We start from the raw sequence: 25,494 nt of genomic DNA, 5'->3' as shown, positions 1-25,494 counted from the left end.
TGTGTTTCACTTTGCATGTTTTGACTTCCTGAATAACTAGGTTATTCAAACCATCCACATTCGATCATACTTTGGAAGTAGGTATTGAGGCAAGACTGTCATGAATGGGTCTGTAGGATTGTCTAAGGTGTTAGATATAGCACAAGTTTGCTGCAGTATTCATGAGTAGTCTTGTAATAAGATTTGAGTATTAGATTCAACCCACGCTCATTTGTATCACTTCATGGATTTTATCACGAGTGATCATGAGACGATGTAAACGCACCAGTAACTTGGTGTTATAAAACATATCGTTGTGTGTGATTTGATGAGTAAGTACAAGCGAGCATTTGAGTCGAATTTTATCCATTCCTTTTACCCTTAGAGGGATAAAAGCGATATATATGAGCCCCTCGATGATTTAGTGTTGACAACCCTAAGCACTTGGCCAAGCCTGGACTGATTTGATTTGTTCAATTAGTCAGTCGTCATAAATCAGAAATCGGGAAACAACACATGAACAGAGAGAATGATTATAATCCATGTCTCAGTTCATACGATATCTAGAATGGAGGAATATATGATCCCTTATCTAATGGACGCGTCATTTGATTTGTTCAGAGTTCAACAACGGCTTTTTAGAGCTACGGTTGCTAGTCGGTATTTTGGAGTCGTACTTGCAATAATAGTTTCTAGACTTATCCAAGTGGGAGACTATTGGATTAGGTGTCTAAGCCCATAACTATAATTGCTATGTACATGACCCGAGAGTAGCATGGTCCATTTGGGTTATCTTCACCAGGACAATTTGATAGGATGGACTTTTGAGAAAAGGTTATTTATGATTTATTAACATATTATAAGTTCTAATATATTAATATGAAATCATATGATTTAATTAGTATTGATCAAGAATTAATTTGGTGATCAAAAGAGACTAATTAAATTAATGGGAACTAATTGTGTAAATTATATATATATATATATATATATATATATATATATATATATATATATATATATGATACATGATGGACTAAGTTTATGGAAGAATCCATAAAGAGTTAGCCCACTTGATTCATGGATAAGGGATAATAAGCCCAAGAGTATGGATTAGGGTTTACCCATGACTCTTGGATTCCTAACATATATATATATATATATATATATATATATATATATATATATATATATATATATATAGAGCACCCCATAGCTAAAATCACAACCCTAATGTTCTATGAGTTCATATGAGGCGATTTGTATGCAAGGATATTCTCTCTCAAAAGTCTTCCTTTGTGCATGGTGTTTGTGAACCATTTGAGGTGCAACATTTGAGACACTAAGTTCTTAAAAGGCCAATGTCTACAAGCTACAACAAAGAGGTAATCTTCCAACTTACTTCTATGATTTATGTGTCAAATTGTATTTTAGTTGTAGGCTTAATGCTTTGGAAACAATATTGCATGTATAATTAGAGAAAACATAGATCCAAGGCATTTTGGGTTGTATGTGCACCATAGGATGTTGTAGAATACTAAAACCCAACAAATATCACATAACACAAAGCAGGAAACATTCGATCATTGACATCAAAAACTCAGGCATCGGACAATTAGACAATCCTATCTTAGAAGCCCCTGAGGACCTCTAATTACTAGCATGCATCACTATCAGCTCACATAATAGTCATATAGGCATCTCTCCTAAACAGGCATTCTATCATACAATGTCGAGTAGATCCTCATCCCCACTCTAGCATGCGATATATATATATATATATATATATATATATATATATATATATATATATATATATATATATATATCACAAGACATAATCAACATATATGGTATTTTAGGGAAATGCTTACTTATGCTCGGTTCGTTGCATGCATCTCACCAATTTGCTTTTAATAACACCTTTTTAGAAAAGTCATTTTTCTTTTTATGAATTTTACCATTTCCTAAGTTTGAGTTCAAACACACCCGGGAATGTACCCGAATCCTTCAAACAAAGGCTCTGATACCAAATTTTAACGTCCCAAAAATGTAGGGTAAAATTTTCATTTTTAAATTAACCGAAACCAACATCCATTCTTTTTAATAAAAGCGATAATCAGAGTATGATAATGTATTCTCAAAACATAAGTGATTAAGCAAAAGATGTTGCAGATTAAAACTCTATGGTATGCATTGCGATCACACCGAGCTCTTCCCTTTGGAACCAGAAGTACCTGCAAAACGCTCAAACACAAAACTATATGCACAAACCTTAGTAAGTTCCCCAAAGATACCACATATCCATAGGAGCCCTACGCAATCATATAAACAGGTCCCACCCACGTGTCTAGCCCAAAATAAACGGATCCCACCCACGGGCCTCGTTCAACATATAAATGAGCCGCACCCAACATACAAACATGTCCCGCCCATGGACCTCGCCTAACATATAAACATGCCCCGCCCCGCCCAGTATACAAACACATGTAAGAGTCACAAAGACAATCTAACATCCTACACAATATAATGAGAAGACTATGTAGGATCCCAATGTAGATGATAATGTGGAATTAAAGAAATAATGCATAATCGATAAGACCCGGTTTAAAGTTTAAGCATAAATTTGTATATATAATTAGGAAAGTAAAAAAAATCTAGAAGTATGTGCATCGCCAAAATGAAATACAACATGCCACTGATCAAAACATACCCAAGACTCCTCTTTTCCATAAGCTTCTTAGATTCTCCAAGACTCTCACCGATTCGAGTATGGATCCTGTGCTTTCAGTAGTATGGGCCCAATACTACCTTCCACACCTATCCATACTTTCCTTAGTAATCGTCCCGAATCCTCTAAGTCACCTCCTCAAACTGATGCACCGAAAACTCACTAAACCGCACCACTAAACCCACTGAAGCATATCCTAGGCTCTCCTAGGTTTCGAAACTCACCCTTCCCTCAGCTGTTGAAGAACTCCCCATAATGTCAGTCACCCACCTCATGAATACCATCATATTCTCTTTATGGCTGACTCCCATCATCTAAGAGTTCCGCAAAGCACAAAGCAAGTAGCATTCTTGCAGTAACACTCCAATCCTTAGAACGATCATAGGACACTCAGCCCACACACCATAACTCATGCTAGAAATTCCACTCTTACCGGTGGTTGCCTTATGCATGCAATTTATACACAGAACGGGATCAAAGAGATTGTCGAATAACAGACTCTACCCTAGAACCACAACCATACAAGGAATAGGAAATAAGGCCAAATCAATTATTCTAGGGCTATAAGATCCTAACCATATACAATTTTTAAAGCATACACTTAGCAATTACTTATTCCAATAGATATCCCCATTTCAACATAGCATCCAATACTCCCAAGGTTACAAGGCATCACATATCAGGCCAATCTATCATTGACTAATCATCACTAACATGCAAGTCCACTAGCTCATACAATAGACATACGAAGGCATCTCTCCTAGCATTTTATCATGCAAAAACTGAGCAGATCCTTAGCCCTAACTAGCATGAGATTGTGCTTGGATGATTGCATGCACTACACCCTTTTCTTGTATGGGTATTTTGGAAAAACTTACTTGAGCTCGGCTGATTGCATGCACCACACCCTTTTCTTATCTTAGAAAACCCTTTTCTTAAAAATACTTTTCTTTTGAAAACTTTACCAATTCCTTAGTTTGAGTTCAGACACACCCGAGAGTATATCTGAATCCCTCAAATCAAGGCTCTGATACCAACTTGTAACGTCCTGAAAATCATGACATAAAAATTTTTGTTTTTAGATTAATAAATCGTTAATACATTTCTTTCCCATGAAACCAAGGTAACCAAGAGTTAGCAAAAACATCATCAAATCAGAGTAATTCACAGAATACGGAAACATGTGGTGTATGCTCTGCAATCGTCCCGAGCTCTTTCCTTAGTAAATTGAAGTTCCTGAAACATAAACTGAAAATCATAAGCACAAAGCTTAGTGAGTATCCTAAATACCATACAACATATAACGACAGATTATCATGCAACATACATAACATACATATAGTTTCCATGGGGTCCCCCCATGGTCTTTATCTGGTATGCCATGGGCTGCCCGCATGGTCTTTACCTGAAATGTCATGGGCTCCCCCCATGGTATGATATCCACTTGCCATGGGCTCCCTCCGGGGTCTTCCATGCAAGTATCATAGAGACAACTAGCATACCACGTAACACGTAATGGGCCGACATTCGAACCGAAAATCCCACACTAACAACAAATAAATCCCAATTAATAATTATGCCATAATCCATTAACCGTGGCCTCAACTCATAAATCCCGACTCCTAGGGTAAAAGTCCATTTTACCCTTTTCTTAATGGGTCCAACCCAAACTTGGCCCAACAACACAACTCGAGGCCCAAACCAACCTAAGGCCCACTCAAGGTCCTGAGGCCCAACCAGAGCCCAAACAGATAATTTATAGCCCAAAGAAACAACCCGTCCCAACTGAAGCCCAAATTACCATACCAAACCCCAAATCGAGTCCATGACCAAAAGCCCACTGATGAGACGAACGCGCCATGTTCCCTGGTGGAGCGTTGGGCGTTCGTCGCCTGACCGAGGATCAAGACTGCCTGTCGGAATGCGCATTCTCGACCTTCGACCAAAAATTCACCCCAAGGCCTTAATACCTTAAGCCATGACGTCCAAAAATCAGAATAGCATAAACTTAGAGACTTAATCCATAAAGTCAAAGGCTTTAAGCCTTTGCATGGCTTCATGAAGCCCAATCACCAAAGAGGAACTCCAAAAGGTCAAAATCACTCCAAAAATGTCTTAAAACTTCTTAATACCTTAAGACCTCAATACAAACGTCCAGATCTGATTTCAAGGGACTTCTTAAGTCATGAAGTTTCCAACTTTATGACTTATCATAACTCAATGGCACCCAAATCAAAACCCTAAGTCCCAAACTTCATCAATGACTACCAAATCATTCATGGAAGGTTTACACCCATCAAGATCAAAACTTTATGATTCTATAACCTCAAAAAGGACCAAATATGAAGCTCAAAGGTTCTGGAGTAACTTCTACTCACAAGAACCACCTCCAAGGGACCAAAACCATAACAAAATACCACTTAGCTAGATCTACGTGAAAGAGTTGTCAAGGTTGAGACTTTATACCTCCAGAGGATAAATCTAGGTGCACAAAGCCTAGATCCAAAAGCTCCAAGTCAAGAAATGACTCCTCAAGAAGTTCCTTCTTCTTCCTCAAGCACCAAAACACACATAATTCACTTTGAAGCTCAAGAATCACTCAAATGGAGGCTAGGGTTTCGTTCTTAGGGTTGGAGAGGATTGAGGCTGGAGGAAATGAGGGTTGGAGGTGAGTTAAGGTGTTTAAATAGGGTTTTAATCTGGCCTGACGAACGCAGGGCGTTCCCAAATGCCCCCGCGTCCAAATTCCTTTTTGAACGTCATGCGTTCCTACCTAGTACGCCATGCATACCCGTTTTGGCCCAACACCCCTCTAACTTCAAATGGTCGTAATTTTTGCATCCCTTCTCCGTTTTCGACGCTCTTTATATCCAACGAGAAGTCCTACACTTCTGTAAAATTCATTTAGCCTGAAAACCAACCGAACTAAAATCCAAAATTCATAAAGGGCCCGAACCAACGCCTTTACCGATACCCATGGCTCCAAAACACTAATCGAAAACCCAGATCATCCAAAATACATCATCCACATACAAATGAGCCCAAACTCAATTCTTCAAGGGTTCTATGTCTGCTAATACCCACTCCTTGCTCACCACCCCGCAATGGGAAACAATTCTAAATAGTGCGTTACACTTGAACTGGTGGAGCTAATACCCAGATATACCTTTCGGTCTCTTTGTATTCCTAGTTCACCATTCCCGGGAAAAGGTTTGCGAGGTCGTTAAATCGGGAGGTGTAAGCAGTCACCTCCGATTCTTTCATGGTAAGGTTTCAAATTATAGAGAGTGATCGATTCTAGAAATCCTTCAGATTTCCAAATTACAGAGAGATAATTGAAATCCTACCAATTTCAAATGATAGAGGGAGAAGTTTGGAGACTATTGAATGATTGATTGGGAACTATGGGTTTCTCTTCTACGATAGTAACGGAGCTATTGGTTCTTTGTTCTCCTTCAGGTCTATGAGAACTAGGAAAATTTGAATGTTATCCTAGATTTTTTTTAGTATTTGAAATGTATATTGTGACAACCGTCAATTTTTTGCCAAGTCAAAGTCAAATAAAGTCAACAAGTCAAACCGGTCAACTCATCTAACCCTTGTATATTAGGGTTTCCATTATGATTCTTATTGTACTACTCGCAATCTTAATATAAAGTATCACTTAAAGTTTTCACGTGTTCGGAAATTCTAAACCCTAATCAGGGTAAGTGATGAATCTACTCGATAAAACATTATTCCATACCCCTCGAGAACGTATAACATTCATAACAAGGCTTAACAGAGTGTAAGAACCTTGCGTTGCGAAGCCAAACACTCAAAAAGGTCACAAAAGAAGTCTCTCCCAATCTCTTTCACTCTAACTCTCCCAAAACTCTCTAAGTAAGGGAAATCTCTCCAAGAATGTGAAACCTCTCCCAAATCTCTCTCTGTATGAGAAATCTCTCCAAGAATGTGAAATCTCTCCCAAATCTCTCTCTATATGAGAAATCTCTCCAAGAATGTGAAATCTCTCCTAAATCTCTCTCTATATGAGAAATCTCTCCAAGAATGTGAAATCTTTCCCAAATCTCTCTCTGTATGAGAAATTTCTCCAAGAATGTCAAATCTCTCCCAAATCTCTCCAAGTATGTGAAATCTCTCCCAAATATCTCTCTGAATGAGAAATCTCTCAAAGTATGTGAAATCTCTCTCAAATCTCTCCAAGTATGTCAAATCTCTCCCAAACCTCTCTCGAAATCTCTCTCAACTTCTTATAATCACTCGGGGCATCCCGACCCTCGATTTAGTCGAAAACTGCTCGAAAACGGAAGTCTACGCGAAAAACAGCCTTAAGGAGCCAAACCCTTCTTAGGAGTCGAAACCTTCTTAGGAGCCGAAACCTTGCATCAGAACCGAAACCCCCCTCAGCCGAAATGGACCGATGGCTCGGTCTATTTCGGTCCCCTGACTAATCCGAACCGAGACCTGACCTTCGGCTCTCCTCTTCCCACCTTCGGTCCGAGAGGACTGCACTTTCGGTCCGAGAGGACTACACCTTCGGTCCGAGAGGCGACCCTGCGCAGCCAAACCCTACTCTCGGTTTCTTCTTCTACTCTCGGTTCTAAGGGCTAGGACCGAACCTCCGGCCCTGAATTTCGGATATTGGTGCTTTTCACCTGGTTTTCAATATTTTTAGCGTTTTGAGCCCGTTTTTCGTGATTTTAACGCGGGATTTTCACCCAAACTCGTATTTTAACATAATAAACCCTAAATATTCATATTTTGATTTTATTTTGGGTAAAATCATTGCCTAAGAATAAAATCTATTTAGTAAGATATTTAGGTGGAGTGTTGACTTATCCTTTGGACAAGGACACAAGCAACCTCCCCATACCTTCATAGTACAACCCCTTGTCCTTCCACCATACCTAGTCATTCCATAGTACTTTTCCTACCATTTTTCAGCCACACACTTGGTCAAGAGCTGGAAAACCCTCCTCTCTCCTCACATTTCTCTCATTTTCCACCAAAGAACAAACACCTTTCTCTCTCACTTCTCTCTCTCTCTCAAATTCGAGATTCAAGGGCTGATCATCAAGTTTTCTTTCACTTTTGGTAAGTGATATTATCCTCCTTATGATTATTTCACTTCCTTCTACCCAAATCATAGATTACTTACACAAATTTCATCACATTTGTGTTAGATCTTCGAACCCTCAAGGCATCTTCTAAGTGTTCTTGAGTTGAACGCTTCCTTTTCTTCAACATCCATCCACTAAGAACACACAAGGTGAGTTCATACCCCTATATTTTCATGTTTTTCTTAAGTTTTAAGGGGGGGAAGTTAAAACACCAAGAACACAACTAAACTCATTCAACAGCTTTCATCAGAAAAGTTTAACTCCATTAACGGACTGTTTTGGTCAACTTAAACATTTTAGTTTTCAAAAATTTATTAGGTGAAAATAGTTCAGGTTCATACCTTTAAAATGACTATTTGCACATCACCATATAATTTTTCTACGATTTATGGTGATTTTTACAAAACTGCCTATCATTTCAGAAACGAATTCAGACCAGTCTGTGAATATGAACATTTTAACACAAGTTAAAGACTTCTAAAAATCATAATAAAAATTACGAATAAACTAGACACATTTTATGAACTCTCAGAATTTACGGATTCAATTTTCGACTTCGTATGATTTTTCTATGATTTTTCTAAAAGAGTGCAGAAAGGTTAAAAACTAGTTAACAGCTTATAACTTTCATAACACTTTGTATTATGTTGAGCAAAGTGTATAACAATAAGTTCTAAATATTGAATGTATTTTCTTATTAGTTTATCATCATAAACTGAAATTTAGTCATTCATGATAAGATTCTTCATTCATTTCGAACACATATAATAAGCTATAATAAGCATAGTTTATGGATTTTTATTACATGAGAAAGGTTTTACTCTCAAAACAAATGAGTTTTTCATATACTACATAATAGTTATAGTTTATGGATTCATAGCACTAATGTATTTTCATAAAAGAGTTCTTTTACATTACAAACGTTTTGGATAAACTATAATAGGTATAGTTTATGTATCATTTGCATTTTCAAACTCATTTACCAAAGGTTTTCAGTTCAGTTCACATAAATCTGTCAATGAATAAATTTGTGAGATATTCGCTTCGTGTTACCTTCGTAGTAACAAAGTCAAAAGTCCTGTAAATTGTAACCAGCGTCTCTTGTAGGGAGAGCGTGATAGTTGTGTATAGATCTATATTGGGTCTGACAAGCCCGCACCTGAGTTGCATGCAACAGCTAGACCGGCAGGTCTGAGGTGACAAGTGTCATTTAACTTGCGACGCCTGAAGAACGTCGTATTACGAGGCCGTCTGAGTCTTAGCATGGTTATAATAGCTCACATGGGGTATTAACAAATCATAAGATTTATGGGTTTTACTTTAAAATTAGCGAGTTATGTCGATTTAACTCACAGGAATTACTTTAAGTATGGAAGAATACTTGTACACTTTCGGTCTTAGGATTAAAGACAACACATAACACATAAAGTTTACGGGAGATTTCCCAAATCAAAAAGGGTTTTATGACGATTTAAAATCACTTTTTATATCAATAAGTATGGATATTACTGTATACTTTCGGTCTTAGGATTAAAGACAACACATAACACATAAAGTTTACGGGATTTTTCTCAAATCAAAAAGGGTTTTATGCCGATTTAAAACCACTTTTATATCTTTAAGTATGGAAAAATACTTGTTTATTTTCGGTCCTCGGATTTAGGACTACCTAACTTTTATAAAGAAAATATTGGATTTTCTGGAAACATACTTTGTCGCTTTTACAAGGAAAACGGTTTCTTTCTCAAACAAAACTCTTATGAACTCACCAACTTAATTGTTGACACTTTTTCAAAACTACTTGTATTCTCAGGAAATCAGTAAAACAGGAAAACCAACAGCATTTTGAGGATGGGACGATAAATCGTCAAACAGTTCATTTTGTCATCATAATGTAATTGATGTTGAAACATGTAAACTTATTCTATGGTGTAACCTTTTCAATTATATTTATGATGGTTGTATTTACTTTGAGTACTATTATACTCGTTGTTGTGATACTATACATGAAGTCCTCCACCCCCGGACGTTTCCGCCATCCTTGGTTTGGGGGTGTGACATATATGTTGTTTTGGGGTTGATATAAGGTTTCCAAAGTACTAGGTTTCCGCAGCGAATCTTGAGAACATCCTTCAATCTCTAAAACTTTCAACCATTGCAGTATGTCAAACTCCTTGCTCAAGGTTGGTTGTGCATCGACCCGAACATAAATAACATAGGCATACATTCTAGGTTTATTTATGGTATGGATTATGTACAACACTAACCTTAGTTGAGGCGTTTGAGCTAAAGGGTTGATTTGGTAGTTTTAGTTGGAGGTATTTCAGAACTTTATTAAGTGTTCTCATCGTTGGTCAAAATATATATAACTCATATATTATTGTTGGTTGGGTTTGCAGTATTATTAAATTTTGTTTTGTACTCCAAGACTACTAAGCACGGACGAGGGCTAGACAGGAAACACCGGAGGGCATGATCATTTTGGCAATTAAGTCATTCTGAAATCTAGCAACCCTATGTGACTCTTCAAACAGATTCCCCATACAGTAAGTAGCCAAGAAGTAGTGTAGTTAATAATTATAATACTTTTATTTTGAATCTAGTTGCTATAGTTGTTTTCCCTTTTCGAGGATACGAGTTCTCTATAGCCAATTTAGCTCTGATACCAGTCTGTCACACCCCCGACCGAGTCGACGGAACACGCCGGGTTCTGCGACTAAGTTCATGGATCACAGATAAATTGAATATATAGCACATGTACAACAATAAACAAAATAGCATTCGTGTTCCATCTTGATATTTGAATACATTCGTGTTCCATCTTGATATTTGAATACAAAGTTTTTACATATAATAATAATACATGAATTGTCTTAACAGATAGACAGATATTACAACAGCTAGTAAACTAGTTTTTTACATATAATAATAATACATGAATTTCCTTGTAAACCACTTGTATCGTTATTATCTCAGTTCGATACTCAAATGAAAAACTAGAAAGAAAGAAAATATGCACGGCAAAAGAAAACACCCTAACCCCACCCCTAAACACACAAAACATCCTAATTAAGAACATCAAGGTTGCTGCTAAACAGCTTGAAAATGTCTAGCTAGTAAAAAAAACACTTACCAAACACATCATAGGCGCAAAATGATATGCCACGAAGACCTCGCCTGAAAAATAATCCCAAAATATCGCACTGAAGCAAGCCAACTGTAACAGCGTCTGAACAAGCTAGCCACTTCCAAATAAAAATACAAGAAACACCAATCATAACGCAAAATTAACTAATACCACTCAGATTAGTGCATCCCATACTAAACGAAGGTGACATACACCAAACTGCTCGGACATGACTGCAAAGTTTGGATCAATGTTAATCCAATTTAAGGTGTTAACACTAATATCATTAGCAATCATCATAAAAGACCAACTCTCTTTCCTAAAAACATTAAAACATTAGCATTTCTTACTTTCCGGATCATCCACAAAGAGTCATACAAACCAAAGATCCAAAATGTTATTGGCAATTCATACGAATAATAAATATAGATTATAGAATTCCCCAAATTTCAAACTTTTTGCTCGATAATATATATATATATATATATATATATATATATATATATATATATATATATATATATATATATATATATATATATATATATTGGAATGTGAACATCGTTTGTTTGTTTCACGTGTGAAGTAAACTCATGTGCGACAACTGAGAGGCTACAAAAGCGTGTTGAAGGTGAATACTTGAATGGCCTCACATGGTTTCCAACAATTAAAAAATAAATTTATTCTTTTTAAAAGAATAAAAGAAAAACAAGATCATATTCTCTCCAGAATATTACCCGAGAAAAAAGGATATTTACTAATTCAATCAACCCAACCAAAGTCCAACTTTTACAGCACGCATTACAAGCATGCTTTCTTGAAACACAGCTTTTAATGGTTTCCCAAAAACGACATTTTCAAGGATTACTATTTTTAAATTTTTGCTAAATTTTAGAAATTGTTCAGTTTTTTTAATATTATAAAATATTTATAGGTGAACCAGAAAAAGGACGCCAATTACATTCTATTTTTAAGGAGACGTTTGTTTTTTTTATTCTCAGATCTTTTTGGTCTCTTCTGATTGCGCCTCACAGACCACGCACAAACATTAGGCTTCGCAGACTATTTGTTTTTTTGAAAACTACAATCCTAAAAAAGTCTGCGCGTCCTCTTCTTGATGCAGATTTGCACCAAAGTCTTCAAACTTATTCAGACATGTTCTAGCCTAAAAAACACATATACTGATGTTTTTTTTAGGGTTTATGTCATTTTTGGTCACTAAACTTATTATTTTGTGTTCATTAGGTCATTTAACTATTTTTAAATTTACAAGGTCATCAAACTTTTGGCTTTGTGCTCATTTAGTCACTTAACTTTTGGTTTGGTCACTTAACTTTTGCATATGTGTGCTCATTTAGTCACTTAACTTTTAAAACTGTGTTCATTTAGTCACTAAAATTTTAAAATTTTAAAAGTATAGTGACTAAGTGAACACAATTTTAAAAGTTAAGTGACTAAATGAGAAAAATCAAAAAGTTAAGTGACTAAACGAGCACAAAAGAAAAAGTTTGATTACCTTTTAAAACTTAAAAAGAGTTAAGTGACCAAATGGACACAAAACCAAAAGTTAAGTAACCAAAAATGACCTAAACCTTTTTTTAATAACTTAGATTTACTCCTACTTTATCTATGATAAATAATTTAGAAAAAAATTTACAATACTTAAACAAAAAAGGTTTGACGTTTGTAACAAATTTATAAATAAAGATTTAATTATAATTATGGTTGTTGGAGTTATTTATACACATATGGAAAAAAAATCTTAATATTGTCCAATATTTTTTGTACCAAATTTTATAAAATATTATTTAATGCATTATCATTCATTTATTGGGAAAAATATTTATGGTCAGTTTTTAATAAACCAGTTTAATTAGATTTTAGTTTATTCTAACAGCCTGCAGATTTTAAAAAACAAACAGTCTTCTTCTTTCAGACTGCAGACGTTTGGTCCACCTCTTCTACTGTAGAGATTTGCAGATATGGTCCGCAGACTGCATACATTTTTCCTCAGAAAAAACAAACAGTACCTAAGTTTTAGTTTTAAAGTACAAAATAAAATTTAAAGTAGTTCATCTCTATAGTCACTTAACTTTTAAAATTGTATTTATTTAGTCACTAAACTTATGATTTTGTGCTCATTTGGTCATTTAACTATTGTTAAGTTTTACAAGGTCATCAAACTTTTGACTTTGTGCTCATTTAGTCACTTAACTTTTGTTTTCGTCACTTAACTTTTGGATTTGTGCTCATTTAGTCACTTAACTTTTAAAATTGTGTTCATTTAGTCACTAAACTTTTAAAATTTTAAAAGTTTAGTGACTAAATGAACACAATTTTAAAAGTTAAGTGACTAAATGAGCACAAATCCAAAAGTTAATTGACTCATCCAAAAGTTAAGTGACTAAATGAGCACAAAGCCAAAAGTTTGATTACCTTTTAAAACTAAAAAAGAGTTAAGTGACCAAATGAGCACAAAACCAAAAGTTAAGTGACCAAAAATAACCTAAACCTTTTTTTTAATAACTTAGATTACTCCTACTTTATCTATGATAAATAATTTAGAAAAAAAATATATAGAATACTTAAGGAAAAAAGGTTTGACGTTTGTAACAAATTTATAATTACAGATTTAATTATAATTATGGTTGTTGGAGTTATTTATACACATATGGAAAAAAAATCTTAATATTGTCCAACATTTTTTGTACCAAATTTTATAAAATATTATTTAATGCATTATTATTCATTTATTGGGAAAAATATTTATGGTCAATTTTTAATAAACCAGTTTAATTAGATTTTAGTTTATTCTAACAGGCTGCAGATGTTAAAAAACAAACAGTCTTCTTCTTTCAGACTGCTGACGTTTGGTCCACCTCTTGTACTGTAGAGATTTGCAGATATGGTCCGCAGACTGCATACATTTTTCCTCAGAAAAAACAAACAGCACCTAAGTTTTAGTTTTAAAGTACAAAATAAAATTTAAAGTAGTTCATCTCTATAGTCACTTAACTTTAAAAATTGTGTTTATTTAGTCACTATACTTATGATTTTGTGCTCATTTGGTCATTTAACTATTGTTAAGTTTTACAAGGTCATCAAACTTTTGACTTTGTGCTCATTTAGTCACTTAACTTTTGGTTTCGTCACTTAACTTTTGGATTTGTGCTCATTTAGTCACTTAACTTTTAAAATTGTGTTCATTTAGTCACTAGACTTTTCAAATTTTAAAAGTTTAGTGACTAAATGAACACAATTTTAAAAGTTAAGTGACTAAATGAGCACAAATCCAAAAGTTAATTGACTCATCCAAAAGTTAAGTGACTAAATGAGCACAAAGCCAAAAGTTTGATTACCTTTTAAAACTAAAAAAGAGTTAAGTGACCAAATGAGCACAAAACCAAAAGTTAAGTGACCAAAAATAACCTAAACCTTTTTTTAATAACTTAGATTTACTCCTACTTTATCTATGATAAATAATTTAGAAAAAAATATATAGAATACTTAAAGAAAAAAGGTTTGACGTTTGTAACAAATTTATAATTACAGATTTAATTATAATTATGGTTGTTGGAGTTATTTATACACATATGGAAAAAAATATTAATATTGTCCAACATTTTTTGTACCAAATTTTATAAAATATTATTTAATGCATTATCATTCATTTATTGGGAAAAATATTTATGGTCAGTTTTTAATAAACCAGTTTAATTAGATTTTAGTTTATTCTAACAGTCTGCATATGTTAAAAAACAAACAGTCTTCATCTTTCAGACTGCAGACGTTTGGTCCACCTCTTCTACTGTAGAGATTTGCAGATATGGTCCGCAGACTGCATACATTTTTCCTCAGAAAAAACAAACAGCACCTAAGTTTTAGTTTTAAAGTACAAAATAAAATTTAAAGTAGTTCATCTCTATAGTCACTTAACTTTTAAAATTGTATTTATTTAGTCACTAAACTTATGATTTTGTGCTCATTTGGTCATTTAACTATTGTTAAGTTTTACAAGGTCATCAAACTTTTGACTTTGTGCTCATTTAGTCACTTAACTTTTGGTTTCGTCACTTAACTTTTGGATTTGTGCTCATTTAGTCACTTAACTTTTAAAATTGTGTTCATTTAGTCACTAAACTTTTAAAATTTTAAAAGTTTAGTGACTAAATGAACACAATTTTAAAAGTTAAGTGACTAAATGAGCACAAATCCAAAAGTTAATTGACCCATCCAAAAGTTAAGTGACTAAATGAGCAGAAAGCCAAAAGTTTGATGACCTTTTAAAACTAAAAAATAGTTAAGTGACCAAATGAGCACAAAACCAAAAGTTAAGTGACCAAAAATAACCTAAACCTTTTTTTAATAACTTAGATTTACTCCTACTTTATCTATGATAAATAATTTAGAAAAAAATATATAGAATACTTAAAGAAAAAAGGTTTGACGTTTGTAACAAATTTATAATTACATATTTAATTATAATTATGGTTGTTGGAGTTATTTATACACATATGGAAAAAACATCTTAATATTGTCCAACATTTTTTGTACCAAATTTTATAAAATATTATTTAATGCATTATCATTCATTTATTGGGAAAAATATTTATGGTCAGTTTTTAATAAACCAGTTTAATTAGATTTTAGTTTATTCTAACAGGCTGCAAATGTTAAAAAACAAACAGTCTTCTTCTTTCAGACTGCTGACGTTTGGTCCACCTCTTCTACTATAGAGATTTGTAGGTATGGTCCGTAGAATGCATACATTTTTCCTCAGAAAAAACAAACAGCACCTAAGTTTTAATTTTTAAGTACAAAATAAAATTTAAAGTAGTCAATCTCTATAATCACTTAACTTTTAAAATTGTGTTCATTTAGTTACTAAACTTATGATTTTGTGCTCATTTGGTCATTTAACTATTTTTAAGTTTTACAAGGTCATCAAACTTTTGGCTTTGTGCTCATTTAGTCACTTAACTTTTGGTTTGGTCACTTAACTTTTGGATTTGTGCTCATTTAGTCACTTAACTTTTAAAACTGTGTTCATTTAGTCACTAAACTTTTAAAAATTTAAAAGTTTAGTGACAAAATCAACACAATTTTAAAAGTTAAGTGACTAAATGAGCACAAATCCAAAAGTTAAGTGACCAAACCAAAAGTTAAGTGACTAAATGAGCACAAAGCAAAAGGTTTGATTACCTTTTAAAACTTAAAAAGAGTTCAGTGACCAAATGGGCATAAAACCAAAAGTTAAGTGACCAAAAATGACCTAAATTTTTTTTTTTAATAACTTAGATGTACTCCTACTTTATCTATGATAAATAATTTAGAAAAAAAATATACAATACTTAAAGAAAAAAGGTTTGACGTTTGTAACAAATTTATAAATAAAGATTTAATTATAATTATGGTTGTTGGAGTTATTTAAACAGATATGGAAAAAAATCTTAATATTATCCAACATTTTTTGTACCAAATTTTATAAAATATTATTTAATGCATTATCATTCATTTATTGGGAAAAATATTTATGGTCAGTTTTTAATAAACCAGTTTAATTAGATTTTAGTTTATTCTAACAGCCTGCAGATGTTAAAAAATAAACAGTCTTCTTCTTTCAGACTGTAGACGTTTGGTCCACCTCTTCTACTGTAGAGATTTGCAGATATGGTCCGCAGACTGCATACATTTTTCCTCAGAAAAAACAAACAACACCTAAGTTTTAGTTTTAAAGTACAAAATAAAATTTAAAGTAGTTCATCTCTATAGTCACTTAACTTTTAAAATTGTGTTTACTTAGTCACTAAACTTATGATTTTGTGCTCATTTGGTCATTTAACTATTATTAAGTTTTACAAGGTCATCAAACTTTTTGCTTTGTGCTCATTTAATCACTTAACTTTTGGTTTCGTCACTTAACTTTTGGACTTGTGCTCATTTAGTCACATCACTTTTAAAATTGTGCTCATTTAGTCACTAAACATTTAAAAATTTAAAAGTTTAGTGACTAAATGAACACAATTTTAAAAGTTAAGTGACTAAATGAGCACAAATCCAAAAGTTAAGTGACTAAATGAGCACAAAGCCAAAAGTTTTGTAGAAGTGTTTAATCGAGTATGAGAATCAAATCAGAGTAAAAATGAACACGAGAAGTAAATAAGGTATGGTTCAGCTCATATTACTTTCAATGAACACGAGTACAAAACGAGAGTAAAATTGGGAAAACTCTACTATCAACTCTATGGTCAGCTCCTATTTATAGGAGGCTGAAAGTACAAAAAATACTAAGGCTAGACTTTAAGCTTCGATAACAAAATGCCTTAGCAAAATACATAAGGAAACATACGAAACAGACAAATACATAGACTTCGACATATTACAAGATATTTCGACTCTACAATCTCCCCCTTTGTAATCATGTCGAACTTCTCAATTCGTGAGAATCTGTGCAGCAAAATGCATCATCCTTCGTATCTACGAGTACCATGTCATTATCTTCCTTAACTCCATTTTATCTCCATCATTGTTCTTCTTGCAATTATTCATACGAACAATGAAGTTCGTATATTGAGAATTCGTATATTTTTCTATCTTTAAAGTCTGAAATAAAAACCTCTTAGCTTTGCCATTCTTATCTTTTCCAGCAAAGACTAATCCAAAAGGTTTTAAGCATATCTCCCCATCAGCATATTTCTTCAGTTCAACTTAAGTCTTCGACAATTCCATAGCAACTTTCACTTCCTTTCCTATTGCTGATGCTAACTCCACATCAGTCAATGCTAGACAATCATAGTAATTGTCTATGAAGATTTTGATATGGGCAAGACCAAGCCTCAAAACATCTTTGTCAGTCCCTTGAAGTTGCGAAGCCTCCATGTCTTTCAAAATTAATGCAACTTGAATCAGGTCATTCAAGTTCATTAGAGGAAAATCAGCAACCGAGAAGTCACGTACTTTATTGTTCGCTCTTACAGCATGATACCGAAAATTTTGTATCATATTCTCAAACATCACATCCTTTGTTATACTGACAACCTTCTTGATCTTCACCAAAGACCATATTTCTTCTGGTTCTTTTCCAACAACCGCATGAAACCTAAGTTTCATATAGATATAATCATCCTCATTTTCGAACTTCTCAACTATTTTGTACTGAGCCATGATAAACATCATTTCGTTCACAGGGAAATCAAGTTGACTCATATCAGTGTTAGTGATAGAGTAGCTTTTCTTTGGCTTCTTCTCAAATGCATACATGTGATTGTAAGCAACTCTTACTTCAATATTCTCATAACTGTACAACTTCTGTGGATCTCCCTTTTCGATAACAGGTGGATCACTTTCACGAAGTCTTAGTATGCTCTGTATTTGCCTTTGCTTCTCCATTTCAAGCTTCAATTTCAGCTTTCTTCTCTTTCTTTGATTTTTCAACCACAATCACTTTTCCTTTATCTCTATCAGCTTCTGAAACCTTTGGCTTTGACGAACTTGAACTCCCTCCTTCAGTTGTCGAACCAAACACAATCCCCTTCAGAATGGGTCTTGTTGTTGTCTTGATGGCCTCTGTTATATTCGCCTTTGGAACTATAGGTATTGTGACTTGTCACAACTAGCATTTTAGCTAGGAAATTATATTCCTGTGTAACCATTCATCTATTGTAAAACTTATATTTTAAGTAAACCTCACTCAATGCACATTTAGATTCACCATTCATGTTCATCAAAGAGTCTGAAGCCCTAAGATCCATGGTTTAAGTCCATATTGGACTAAGAGTTCCTTATTGGGCCTGATGGATCAATAAGCACCCAATTCAACTTTATTGGACTTAGAAGCCCTAATTGGACCCAATTCATAAATCTAGAACATTTTGGACCATTTGGGTCTAGGATGATTCATTCTAACCCTAATGGGCCTTATTGGGCCATAACTAATCCAACTAACCTTAGTGAACCATAAGCCCATTCTTTTACTCTAATTGGGCCGTAAATGCTTCCAAAAAGCTCAATGGCCCGAAAAATCTTACGTTTAGGATCCAAGTATCCTAGCTAAAGTTAATGGGTCCAATCTACTCCACCCTTTCTTCTTGGCCTAAAAATCCCGGCCCATGTATAAACAAAAAAAAGAGAAAAGAAGAGAATTATGGGGGAAGGGTTGACTTTAGGAGGTGCCACCTCCATTTTATACAACATACATCCATGCAAGGACCATCATGTATCTATACTAGTCATCTCATCTCTCTCTCCCCTCTCCTCTTCTGCTCTCGGCTGAAGACAAACAAACACACACACACTACACCAAATTCTCTCAAACACTCTCAAGGATCATCCTACTCCTTCCATCAAAAATCTCGAAATTGGCTTGTGTTTCAAGAAGGTTTTCACTAGGGGTGGCAATCCTCGACCCAACCCGTAACCCGACACTGACCCAACACGAAAATAAACGGGTTTGGGTTGAGATTTTTGACCCGCCAACCCGATTATATATATATATATATATATATATATATATATATATATATATATATATATATATAATGTTTAAAAAATATATTTAATTATTTATCAGTTTTGAATATTTGATTATCGTTTAATCGTTTTCCGAATTCCAAAACTGCAAAACATCTTCGAGTCGACTTAGCGTGCCCTAGCCCATAAGAAGCCCCTAATCAAAAAGAAATTCAGTCTTCAGTCTCCAAACTCACAACTCTGTGTCTCCCGTATCCGTCGATTGAGGCATCGAGTCATCGATTGTCGTAGTGTCGCACGCACACCACTCGTCTTCTCGTCCTCCGGCTGTCGCACACCACTCGTCGTCGTCACTCTTGTTTATGACTTTATGTTGAATATTTAAGACTTTATAACTTCATTTTATTTGTATTTTTTAACTTCATTTTAAAATGTGTTGCTTATTAAATGGGTTATACGAGTTGGGTTCAACCCACTAACCCACAAACCCATGAACCCATATACTTATACGGGTTATATGGGTTGGGTTGGGTTGATGTTTTCAACCCGCCAACCCGTGACCCGCCAACCCGTGACCCGCCAACCCACCAACCCATATATTATATGGGTTGGGTTGGGTCAATGTATTCTGACCCGCCAACCCGTCAACGTGTGACCCGCCAACCCGAACCCAACCCAATTGCCAGGCCTAGTTTTCACAAGATAATCAGCACTTCTTGGTAAGTCTTTACACATCCACGTTTATAACTCCATTCTCATGTTAGATCACTCTTTTAAGCAAAGTTTTTGGTGATTTTGCTTCCTAGAACTTCCTAAGTTCGAAATCCACTCAAGAAAGCTTGCTAGGACCAAATTCTTCTTCATTTCTTCTTCAAAACCGAAACATCAAAGCAAAGGTGAGTTCATACCCCCTTATTTTCGGTTTTTCATATGATTTTTGGGGGAGAATGCAAGTAAAATGTGTAGATCTATGTGTTATATGCATGTTTTGTGTGAATTCTTAGTTTATTTGGTAAAAATGTGTTAGATCTTAGTGAATCTCGAAATTTTAAGTATGATGTAGCAAAGATCTAAAAACTACAACACTATATACATCATATTATCAAGTCAAAAGTGAACACATGTTTAAGATGCAAAAGAATTCAACAAAAACCTTATTAAAGGTCAAAATTGTTAAGAAAACAAAAAGATAAGGGTAAAAAGTGAAAATTCTGTTTTTAAAAGGGCCAAACAGTTCCTACATGTAATAAAAGGTATTTTTATGCTAAACATACTTTTAAAAGGGTCAAAAATGAAAATTTAAGCTTATTGGGCCAAACTTTTGGGCCTCACGGCCTTTGGGCCCAATTTGCGAAAAAATGAAGATTTAAGGTTTAAAAATGTTATTTGGCCAAAGTTTGAGTCATAAATGTAAATAAACCAAATTTAGAGGTGAAAATATCATTTATATTCAAATTGGACCAAAAATGTAAAGTTTTCCAAAATTGGGCCGAAAGTGTAAACTTTTACCAATAAGGGGCTGAAAATGTATTCTTCTGCGAAACAGGGTTTTAAATGTGAAAATATAACTTTGGGTTAAAATCGTAAATTTATAGACATTTGGGACAAAATTGCAAACTTTTATAAATTATGGACTAAAGCGTCATTTTTACAAAAATTTGGGCCTTAATTAAAGATTGGAGTATTATTGGCCAAAAATGTCATTTTTACAAAATGAAAGCTTTTTATCATCAATTTATTAAGCCTCGAACTAAAACAAACAACCGAATAAAACAAACGAACAAAATACGTCAAAAACTATTTATTGGGGCCAATACTCACATTTCTTGGCCATTGGGCCCTAAGGGCCCAATTAAGTGTGTAATGAGCCCAATGTTTTCCATGAAATGTTTATTAGGTTTTGTGACCTACTTACATGTTAACTTGGGCCTGAATTATGGATTACATGTTTATTGGGCTTTTGTGGCCCCATTAACATGCCTATTGGGCCTAAATTACCCCTTTACATGTGATTGAGCCTTTGTGGCCTAATTACATGTTAATGGGGCTTGGAATATAAATTTCATGTGTTAGCAAACCGAAATGATACCTTTACGTAATCATCAAACTTCGTATACTTAATCTTGTACCTTTCGAATACATATCACATATACTAAACATTAAACATAGTACAAAAAGAGGTTGAGAATCTAGTGAGACTTGTTGGTTGGTACCACTGAGTGTATAATCGTAGCCTGTAGTTATAACCAGAGTTTCCTGGTAGTAAAGCGGGAGTTTGTGTATAGATCTATACGGGGTGACCCCCCACGCCTTAGTTGTTCGCTACAGCTAGACTAGGCCAGTCTAGGGCGACAACATCCTTAGCAAGACCAGCATTTGGAAAAATACCAAGACGGACGACCTAGTCATTATCATGCATGGTTATAACGACTCATATAGGGATTCAATACCAAAAGTAAATTTTCGAGGATAAACTCTTCAATTGTGTCAATACAAAACAACTTATTCAACGATACAAGAATCTAGACATTGTTATAAAACAGGAAATATCGGATTTTTTGGGGGAAATTATTCATATACGTTTATCATTTATTCACAATACCATGAAACTAAACTGCTCCTTTACAAGCTATAACTATGAAATTTACACGTGCATTTATACTGGATTTTCACAACATTTTCAGACATTTTACAGAAAATATCGGATTTTCTGGGTTTTTATGAAAGATACAAAGACTTTTACTCAAACATACTTATGAACTCACCAACATTATATATGTTGACCGTTTTCAAAATAACTTGTATTCTCAGGTAATCGTTAAGATGGAAGATATGCAAGTGTGTATGGTTTTGTTTATGTAATATCACTTATCGTACTTTGAACAATTAGAACTTATGTATTTTAACAATGTACTTGATGTGAACAATGCTGGTTGTATTATGTAATGATGGTGATGAATGTGTTATGTTTCATGTATATTCATTGTGATGATTATTCAATTGTTAGTCACACGAGCCCCCAGACATTTCCGCTGTCTGGTTCGGGGGTGTGACAGGTTGGTATGAGAGCAATGTTTATAGTGAACTAGTATATCTAACCATACATGATATGCAACTATAAACACAATGGGACTAAATAACTGTGAACAAAATAAAAGTTTCACAATTATGTGCGTGTACTAGGATAATAATCTAGCAACATGTAATAAAAGCTTCTGGAGGAGATTGAACGCTATGATTAAACCTGGGCAGTTATGTAGTTATATTAGGGATAAATATAGCCTGATCAACTATATTTATTCAGAATATGACCAACGTGTGTTCGGGAGTAATCATAGCGGGAAATGAATCCAAAATCCTACCTCGCTCTCCAATAACTCTAGGGAACCCCAAACACAATAATTAAAAACACTATGAGAATAATTAAAATATGACTTATATGTGCACTCCCATGTAGTCAGTATGGCTGGTTTCCACCTCCTGAGAGATCCCTACTTCCCAATCAGGGAAATAAAGGATGGCTAGAGGAATCCGACGAGGAACCTGAAGAGGAACCTAAAGAGGAGCATGAAGAGGGACCTGCGGAACCCGTGGCGGACGATGGTGAAGAAGAGTTTGGTGACGACAGCGATGATGATTCTGACACAGAGTCCGAAGTCATCAACCCACCATACCCAGTGAGGGTGCCGTCTCATCGAATGGGCCCGAGTGGCCCTACACCCCCCCCCTTGGGCATCGACATTTGGAAATGGAGTAGGCAACAGGGACAGCGACCTCCTTTTGGCATGGCACATGAGTTCTACGACTTGAGGGTGGGAGGACCGGCTGATCGAGCTCTTCCAGTCATGGTGAGACGATTGAGGAATACTGGCGATCTGGCTCAGAGCACCGCCGATCAGTTGCACCAGATGCGAACTAGGGCTGAGCGGGCGGAGCAGAGAACACGAGAGGTTATCCGAGAGTTCCACATGAGGCAGGTGAGGTGGGAGACTCGACTCCGAGACGTGGAGCGATAGGTGGCTCGCCTTCAGGGAGCATCCACTTCTTCAACACCACCCCCTGACACATCCCACCATGACTAGGACCAGCTATACATGTTACGGATGTGGGAAGACCGGGCATTTCAGATGAAACTGCCCCAACGCGAACAATCAAGGGGCAGGAGCAGCAGGGAGAGTGCTGACAATGGGTCAGGGTGAAGCAGTGCAGGACCCAGCCGTTGTCACCGGTACGTTCCTACTTAACAACGCGTATGCATGCATCCTATTTGATAGTGGGGCGGAACGAAGTTTTGTTAGTAATAAATTCAAACACTTGCTATATCAACAACCCCGGAGGCTCAACGAAGCCTTTACGGTGGAAATGGCTAATGGGAAATCAGAAACAACAGAAGATATCTATATAGGATGTACGTTAACACTAAACAATTACACCTTCCAAATAAACTTAATGCCTATAAATATTAGGAGTTTTGATGTGATCATCGACATGGATTGGTTAAGCCCCCATCATGCCGATATTATGTGTCACGAGAAGGCCGTTCGCCTTCATCTTCCTAATCACGAAACCCTAATAATCTACGGAGATAAACCCGACGCAAACCTTCGTCTTATCTAGAGTATCAAGGTGCAAAAGTGTCTACAAAAGAAGAACTATGCGTTCCTTGCTCACGTGGTGGACAAAACCAAAGAGGAAGCGAGCATTCGCAACATCCCAGTGGCGTGTGACTTCCCGGACGTGTTTCCAGAAGATCTTCCAGGAATACCCCCAGAACGACAAATCGAATTCCAAATCGATCTAGTGCCTGGAGCCACTCCAATAGCCAAATCACCCTATAGGTTGGCTCCTGCAGAAATCCAAGAATTATCAAGCCAACTGGTCGAACTCCTGGAGAAAGGATTCATCAGAACCAGCTTCTCGCTGTGGGGAGCTCCGGTTCTTTTCGTTAAAAAGAAAGACGGATCATTCAGGATGTGCATCGACTATAGGGAATTAAACAAACTCACCATCAAAAACCGGTATCCACTTCCACGAATTGATGATCTATTTGACCAACTTCAAGGAGCTAGTTACTTTTCAAAAATAGATCTGAGATCCGGTTATCATCAACGCAAAGTCTGAGATGAGGACATTCCTAAGACTACTTTCCGAACTCGATATGGTCATTACGAATTCGTCGTAATGCCCTTCGGTCTAACAAATGCCCCCGCTGCATTTATGGACCTCATGAATCGAGTCTGTCGCCCATTCCTTGATAAATTCATCATCGTTTTCATCGACGATATTCTTGTGTACTCTCGAAGTGAAAAACATCATAGCCAACACCTTCGACAGATTTTAGAAACCCTACGGGCTGAAAAGTTGTATGCGAAACTCTCCAAGTGCGAGTTCTGGCTCCGCAGTGTGAACTTCCTGGGCCATGTAGTCAATCAGGAAGGAATACATGTGGACCCCTCCAAGATCAAAGCAATCGAAAATTGGGCAATTCCGTCAACGCCAACAGAAATTCGCCAACTCTTGGGTCTTGCCGGTTACTACCGAAGATTCATTCAGAACTTTTCCAAGATAGCCAAACCCCTCACCACGTTAACCCAAAAAGGCGTACCCTTCAAATGGACCGAAAAGCAAGAGTTTGCCTTCCAAACCTTGAAGCAAGCCCTCTGTAGTGCTCCAGTGCTATCCTTACCGGAGGGAACCAAGGACTTCATAGTTTACTGTGATGCTTCGAATCAGGGTTTAGGTTGTGTCCTCATGCAACGAGAGAAAGTAATCGCTTATGCGTCCAGACAACTGAAAACGCATGAAGTAAATTACACCATGCATGATCTAGAACTGGGGGCGGTGGTCTTCGCCTTAAAAATTTAGAGGCACTACCTCTATGGTACCAAGTGCACCATCTTTACAGACCACAAGAGCCTCCAGCACATTTTAAATCAAAATGAACTAAACATGAGGCAGCGAAGATGGGTTGAGCTGTTAAATGATTATGAGTGTGAGATCAAATATCATCCCGGCAAAGCTAACGTGGTAGCCGATGCCCTGAGCAGAAAGGAGTATTCAAATCG

This window comes from Lactuca virosa, chromosome 4 (assembly GCF_052849685.1).
Source record: "Lactuca virosa cultivar CGN04683 chromosome 4, Lactuca_virosa_CGN04683_v6, whole genome shotgun sequence".
Lineage (NCBI taxonomy): Eukaryota > Viridiplantae > Streptophyta > Magnoliopsida > Asterales > Asteraceae > Lactuca > Lactuca virosa.
This window is presented reverse-complemented; position numbering follows the sequence as displayed.